Consider the following 8,332-nt stretch of genomic DNA (forward strand, 5'->3'; position numbering starts at 1 on the left):
AAGTCAGAATTGCGAGTTATAAAGTCACAATTGTGAGATATAAACTTAAAGTCCAATTTTGAGGTGGGGAAAAGACTTGATATTTTCTCAGAATTGCAAGTTTATATATCACAATTCTGAGGAAAAAAAGTCAGAATTGTGAGATGAAAAAGTAGCAATTACCTTTTTTATTTTTTATTCAGTGGTGGAAACGGGCTTCCATAGTATAAACACTGTCATTCTATATAATATATAGCATACTTGTCAACCCCCTACTGTATATCTTGTCATATATCATATCATATATACTAAGAGTTAACCTCTCATTGTTTTAGTTAACTCTCTGGTACTTAGACTGAAAGCAATAAGTAGTTAAATAATATGTTATTATATGTTGAGGGGATTCCATTGTACTAAACTATTCGCATCTAATCTAAACACCATTTATTTCTCTATAAAATAACACATTTTACACTGATTTTCAGTTATTGCAGTATTTAAGTTAAATATAGAGTAAAAGTATTTAAAATCTAATATTTTGAAGCAAACTATCTGATGGAAAACAGTAATGAAAATCACTTTTTGGCATATCGTACAATGCAAGTCGGCCTCTGAATTTTTCATTTTGCTTCATATGTTTAAAGACGTTATGTCTTGTCTTATGTATAATTGCGTCATACTCTATCATGTGCTTATGTGTCTTTCAAACGAAAGACTTCCAAAAGGAACAAGAAAAAGAAGCCTAGCTTCAAAAAATTACTGAAAAGCAGCAATCTGAAGCTAGAAAACAAACTGAAGAATCATCAGTTTAAGCAACAGAGTTCAGCTAAGAAACAACGCAAAGAACAGAGGACGCTTCGGCAAGCCATTACAGATGTCTCCCACAAGACCCTCAAACCCCTGGAGCGCTATAAGAAGAAACCAGGTGAGAGAAACTGTTCTCGGATCATTTTCATTAACTCTCGTGCTCAACACTGAGACAGCGTTGTAATGCTGATGTATCACAACAGAGGAGGAAGAGGAGGAGGAGGAGGAGTTCCTGGAGTCTCTGCCTGTAGACATGATGGACGAGGATGATCTAGAACAGATCAAAGCCTTGGCAAAGAAAGCTTCCTTTCTGACTCGAGACATCTCATCATGGTAGGCAGCAGTGTTTAAAACATATGCTTTGGTCCTTGTTATTAAATCACTTGACGTTAATTTCTCTCAAGACTTTATACTCGTGACCAGCGGATGTCTGTTGAGAGCATTTTTCCTCTTTTCTTTTGTAGCGCTCCAGTACATGCCAAAAAGCGCAAGACTGAACAGCCGGTGGAGAAGTATGAGAAGATGCCCAGGAAGATACAGCAGGAGGAGCAGAAAGAACTCATTCACCTGCTTCCCATCAAAGACAAGAGCGGCCTGATCCCTCAGAGCATAGAGAAACCCGCTGTGGGTCTAGAGAGGATGATACGTGACCCTGGAGCACAAAAGCAGTGTTAAGTCGCTGGGGTATATTTGTAGCAATAGCCAAAAATACACTGTATGGGTCAAAATTATAGATTTTTCTTTTATGTCAAAAATCATTGGGACGTTAAGTAAAGATCATGTTCCATAAAGATATTTAGTAAATTTCCTACTGTAAATATATCAAAACTTAATTTTTGATTAGTAATATGCATTGCTTCATTTGAACAACTTTAAAGGCGATTTTCTCAATATTTAGATTTTTTTTTTTTTGCACCCTCAGATTCCAGATTTTGGAATATTGTCCTATCCTAACAAACCATACATCAATGGAAAGCTTATTTATTCAGCTTTCAGATGATTTATAAATCTCAATTTTAAAAAATGTACCCTTATGACTGGTTTTGTGGTCCAGGGTCACATTTGTGATTAACCGTCTGATTGTTTCCTCTAGTTGTGGCGGAGGAAGAGGAGGAACCAGATGACCAGGATGAATTAACAAACGGTTGGTGTGGATTTTTTCAAGCGTAACCTCTTGAAATCTCAAGGGTGTGTTTAAGAAAGTGCTGTAGTAGTTTGTGTTGCCATGTCGTGTTTTAGGAGAAAAAAAAATCGTAACTTTTTTGTTGTTCGAATCCTTTTGATGCTAAATATTTATTTGAGATTTATTTCAATAATTTAACAACATATTTGCATGCTCACTGCTTTCTGATGTTGGTTATTGGTTACATGACATGCAGGTAAACGAATAAACTATTTCATCTTTTCTAGTGTTTTATTTTGATTGTTTTATTTTAAAATGATTTATTTTAATTTTTTTTTTTTTTATTAGTTTTTAATAAACTCTCAAACTCCCTGACTACCCTAAAATCTTTACCCATAACACTTTTATTCAGCATTAAATTGATCAAAAGTGACAGACATTTATAATGTTACTGCGCCCAAAAAGAAGTTCATGTCCTTCAAGGAGAAGAGGACTAATTTGTCCAGGATGCAGCGGAAGGTTTGAACTGAGCTGAATGTTATTAACTCTCTCAAGTTACTCTGCTATTCAAAAGTTCTGGGGTCAGTAAGATGTATTCATGTTTTTGAAAGAAGTGTCTTCTGCTCACCAAGGCTGCATTATTTGATGAAATATACAGTAAAAACACTAGCCTAATATTGTGAAATATTATTACAATTTAAAACAACTGTTTTCTATTTTAATCATTTTTTTAATTATAATTTATTTCTGTGATCAAAGCTGAATTTTCAGCATCATTCCTCCAGTCTTCAGTGTCACATGATCCTTCAGAAATCATTCTAATATGCTGATTTACTGCTCAAGAAACATTTCTGATTATTATCAATGATGAAAACAGCAGTGCTGCTTAATATTTTTGTGGAAATGTAATATTTTTTTATGATACATTTGTTGTCAGAATTCTTTAAAGGGGTCATGTGAAAAAACTTGAAATCGCATCATATGACCCCTTTAATGAATATAAAGTTCAAATGAACAGCTTTTAATTTAAATATATTTTGTGTTACATTATCATATCATTTGATGCAGCCTTGTGTTGGCAAATTCAAGTATTCAATTCTTAAAAAAAATAAATAAATAAAAAAAGTCTTACTGACCTCAAACTTTTGAAAAGTAGTGTATATTTAAATATTTTATAATAACCTTTAGGGCTGCACGATTAATCGAATGCGATTGTCATGTGCATTTTGTTAGTAAAGCTGGTTCTGTAATCAGCAGGAAATCATCATCACATGCTTTCAGATGGAGCAGCATTTACTACACAGAGCCGTAGTTCACTGACAAGTTACGCAAAAAAATCGCTTTTATTGCGCGATTCTGAAATCGTTCGCGATAATGACAGCTTGTTTGCATAGCTTCTCAGTGAACTACGGCTCTGTGTAATAAATGCTGCTCCATCTGAAAGCATGTGAACGAAACGTTTAATGGTCAAGTGCAGAGTTAGAAAGAGTTTATTAATGAAATCTGTCTTTATATGAAGAATTTTCTGAAATGCCTGTGGAGCAAATGAATGCCAAATATATTTCCTCAAGCTTCTGGAAAAGTGTTATACCTGTTTTGTGACCGTGATCCACCATCGTCTTGTCCTCAACAGTGGAAGAAAGCAGAGGAGAAGCTGCAGAAAGAACTTCTAGAAGCTGAGGCTTCAGAGAGCAAGGAGAAGAAAATTCAATCGGTGAGTCTTACTACAGTAGATGGAGAGCCTGTTCCTTTTAATGCATGAATGTGTTCTTGTATGTTGTTGGTCCATCGTTTGATTCCAGCACACAGAGACGCTGAACATTGTGTTCCTCATCTACTTCAGAATACTGAAGAAAGCTCAGAAGCCCATCTTACTGCCCTCCGTTTTAGAAGGTCTTGCGAAGTAAGAAGCACTTGATGTGTATAACTGCTTTATTATAGTGTTATTACACCGTTACAAAGCGTTTTCCTCGGTGTTCTTGATTAACATGGTTGCAATTGTTTCCTGAAGGTTTGCTCATTTGATAAACTTGGGAGTTCTTCGATGATTTGTTGGTGGTGCTGTACGGCCTCATCACATCGGGTGTAAGTATTTCAACCAGGAGCACCTGCTTCACGTCACGCTTCATGCATTAACATGTGAGCGTTCTCCTTCTCTCAGGATTTGACGTATCGCGAGAGGCTTCACTGCATCCTCACATCCTCTCAGGACAAGGTCAGTGCCGCCACAGCTCTGGTTTCACAAACATCCCACCCTCGCTGAGCTAAAATGCATCTGTTTCCAACAGGTGACGTCCTCAACATCGACCCTGCTGACGCTGCACGCAGGTGAGATCTCCAGTGTCTCTGCACACCGAGTTATTTAATATGAGCAAGAACATCCCGTCACTTAGAAATTGCAGTGTCCCAGACATTTATTACGCTTCACTTTGCATTCACTTGAGATGAAGTCTAGTTTTCTGAGAAACTGAACCAAATGAAGTGAGTCTGTGCTTAAAACAAGGACAGACATCTGTCAGTGGACTATGAAAACTTGTTTTCCTTTTGAATTTAGTTGATTTCTGAGCCCATTAGCAGATATTTGTTCTTGCTTTAATCATAAACTCACTTCATTTTGATGCATTTTTCTTAAAACGAGACTTCTCGCGTACGTTTTGCTTCTCAAGTAAATGATGTATAGATCTTTAGACGCTTGCACATGAAATGACACAAAATATACTGAGGAACAACATTTTTTTGCGGTGTGATCAGAAGGTAAAGTAAATGTTATTTCCAATTTCTAGTGGTTTGGATCAGTGCGGTTCAAGTCGTAAGCTTTTTTATTTTGTGTGTGTGTGTGTACCTGTTTTTCTATTCTGATGGGGACTTAAACCTGAATACACACAGACTCATGGGGACTCGTGTCACGGTGGGAACCTAAATTGAGGTTCCCACTGGGGTAAACAAGCTAATAAATCACACGGAATGAAGTTTTTTGAAAATCTAAAAATGCAGAAAGTTTCTTGTAAGGGGTAGGTTTAGGGGTAGGGTTGGTGTAGGGCAATAGAATATATGGTCTGTACAGTATAAAAACCATTACACCTATGGAGAGTCCCCACAAGGATAGCAAACCAGACGTGTGTGTGTGTGTGTGAAATGAAATGAAAATTAGCAATTGGAGATCTGTAGTAATTTTAATTTTCAAGCTTTGTGTTGCTAATGGGTCAAAGATGTTAAGATGTCCGCATCAAAAGTGATTTTATGTCCATAGAAAGCACATTAAATGTAAGTAAAGTGTCTACTTTTAAGGTTTAATATAAGTTTTTGAAGGATAAAATGTTAAAATTTGGTTGAAATAATGTTACATTGTCATTCAGTGTAACACAATATTTATGTAAAAATTCAAACAACATACTTATTCTGACGTGTACATATTAAAATAGACAAATGGGCAAAACCTAGCATAGTGGCAAATTTTAAAAATGTAAAATTACAACTAATTAGTATTTGGGGTGAAAGTAATTTGTTTTTTAATATGTCATAAATTGATTTTTGTTGTAAATATGTTAAAAGATTGTTACACTGAATGACATTTTAGTGGGTCTCTTCTGTAAATTAGGGAAAAATGTATGATATTAATTTTTTTGCTCAGAAAAACAAAAACAAAATTGCAATTAAATTAAAAAGAAAACTTTTAAACAACATTTTTAAACAACAACAATTTAAAGCAGTATTACACTTATTGTTTTTATGCTTAAACCCTTTTTCGTCTTTGACCCTAATACAAAACACCGTGTTCCTTAAATTTTCAAGTCTTTAAAACATCTTAAATTTACCTTCATAAAACCTGCAGAACCCCTGAAATATTATTGAACATGTTTCCATCCATGTATTTTTATGCCAGTTTTGGGATACTGCATAAAAGAGCACTGGGTGAAATCAAATCACCAAGATCTTTTTTATTCTATAAGAAAATATATGAATAATCTACATTACCAAAACATTTACTGAGTAAATACCTGGAAGCGCAACAGAAACGGATCACGTGTTTGGACTAAGTAACCACAGTGAATTCAAAATTGTGGTGTAGGATTTACTTTGAAAGAATTTTCACTCAGAAATCGCTACTAAATTTCACAAATAATTACAAAGAAACGGCAAGTAACACAGATTCTGAAGCAGAAAGACTGAAGTAAAATGTTCTCCAGTAGTCTTGTCTTATTTAAAAATGTGAAAAATCTTTTTTTTTTTTTTTTAATAGTTCAGTGGACTCATCTCATGGCACATTGTCAAAAATCTTCTTTTAATCACTCTGAAATGACTGAGCCAAAGTCTACTAAAGCTTGGTTTCCACCACAGAATGAACTTTTTTTTTTTTTAATAGTTCAGGGGACTCATCTCATGGCACATTGTCAAAAATCTTCTTTTAATCCCTCTGAAATGACTGAGCCAAAGTCTACTAAAGCTTGGTTTCCCCCACAGAATGAACTTTTTTTTTTTTTAATAGTTCAGGGGACTCATCTCATGGCACATTGTCAAAAATCTTCTTTTAATCCCTCTGAAATGACTGAGCCAAAGTCTACTAAAGCTTGGTTTCCACCACAGAATGAACTTTTTTTTTTTTTAAATGTAATTGCTTTTTATCTCACAATTCTGACTTTTTTTTCTCACAGTTCTGTGAATTGCTGTTTTCAAACTCAGAATTGCGAGATAAAAGGTTGTTGTTTTTTTATTCCATGGTGAAAACAAAACTGGATTGCAAGATTGTAAAGAATTCTAATTGTAATGTAAATGCTGAATTGTGAGATGTTAATGAAATTACATGAAGAAAAAAAAAGTTGATCTCACAATTCTGAGCTATATTCTTTCTTAGAATTGTGAGATGGAAAAAGTCACAATTTCCTTTTTTTATTCTGTGGCAAAAATGGGTTTCCATAAAAGTCTGTCATTTAAAATGATTTGATATAATTACCTCCCAGAACTGTCTTGCATGCGTTGCTGCGTTTCATCTGTGATCTCTAAGGCTGCAACAAGTAAATATCATGTTGGAAGAAAATAGTCACAGGCTTTTCCGGTTGAACGCTTGAGATGTTTTATGCAATATTTCAAATATTTCAAAATGTAATTGCTTTTTATCTCACAATTCTGACTTTTTTTCTCGCAGTTCTGTGAATTGCTGTTTTCAAACTCAGAATTGCGAGATATAAAGTTGCAGCTGTGAGGAAAAAAAGGTTGTTGTTTTTTTATTCCATGGTGAAAACAAAACTGGATTGCAAGATTGTAAAGAATTCTAATTGTAATGTAAATGCTGAATTGTGAGATGTTAATGAAATTACATGAAGAAAAAAAAAGTTGATCTCACAATTCTGAGCTATATTCTTTCTTAGAATTGTGAGATGGAAAAAGTCACAATTTCCTTTTTTTATTCTGTGGCAAAAATGGGTTTCCATAAAAGTCTGTCATTTAAAATGATTTGATATAATTACCTCCCAGAACTGTCTTGCATGCGTTGCTGCGTTTCATCTGTGATCTCTAAGGCTGCAACAAGTAAATATCATGTTGGAAGAAAATAGTCACAGGCTTTTCCGGTTGAACGCTTGAGATGTTTTATGCAATATTTCAAATATTTCAATATTTTGGATGGAAATAACTATTGTGTGAATCAGCCGCAGGAGGAACGAATGAGGAGACAGCGGTCGTTCTGCAGTGTCTGGACGTCATGCTGACCAGACGCAGGAAGCAGGTGAGACTGCAGAGGGCGCAGGGCGCGCTCGGGCTGCACCTGCTGCCTGACTCCTGTGTGGGCATCCTGGCGGCCAACAGAGCGCTGATGCATGTGAGCCAGTGCTGTTCCTCCTTTCATTTCGCTAACAGAGGCCTTCATGTTTGTGGTTTCTGAGGTGAATGTATGAGTTCTCTGTGTATGTGGTGTTTGTGTAGACCTTCCCTAAGTGTGACATCCTGCTGGATACTGAAATGCAGGGCAGTGGTGTGTATCTGCCGGAGCTGGATGTGCCTGAATACTGCAGCCCTCAGAACACGGCACTGTGGGAGCTTCACTTACTGAAGGTATCAGCCACTCAGTCACTGAACAGAGCCAGATATTAAAGTGCCTATTTATATTATATTATAATAAGTTGCACCTTACTGAAAGCCAGGTCAAAATTGCATTGTCGAGAGGGAAAAAAGCGTTAGTCGCATTAGTGTATACATCACATTTTATTACATTCAGAAATACTGTCAAATAAAATGAAATATTTATAAACACTTAGTTTCACTCTACAATAAATTCTTCAAATTTAACAGTATTCAGAACAAGAATAAAAAAATATAAGTATAAAATAAACAAATTATAGTGGCAAGCCTAAATTAATTTACTGAATTTATATAAGCAAAACTGAATCTACAGCTATGTGGAAAATGCACTATGCAAAAAAAAAAAAA

General features: G+C 35.3%; 1 pseudogene; it reads left to right on the top strand.

The window, feature by feature from the left end:
* The window catches only part of LOC107557324 (nucleolar complex protein 3 homolog), an 8,514-nt pseudogene extending 471 nt beyond the window's left edge, over nucleotides 1-8,043 (top strand).
* Nucleotides 8,044-8,332: the final 289 nt, after the last annotated feature.

This window comes from Sinocyclocheilus grahami, unplaced genomic scaffold (assembly GCF_001515645.1).
Source record: "Sinocyclocheilus grahami isolate Dianchi unplaced genomic scaffold, SAMN03320097.WGS_v1.1 scaffold599.1, whole genome shotgun sequence".
Lineage (NCBI taxonomy): Eukaryota > Metazoa > Chordata > Actinopteri > Cypriniformes > Cyprinidae > Sinocyclocheilus > Sinocyclocheilus grahami.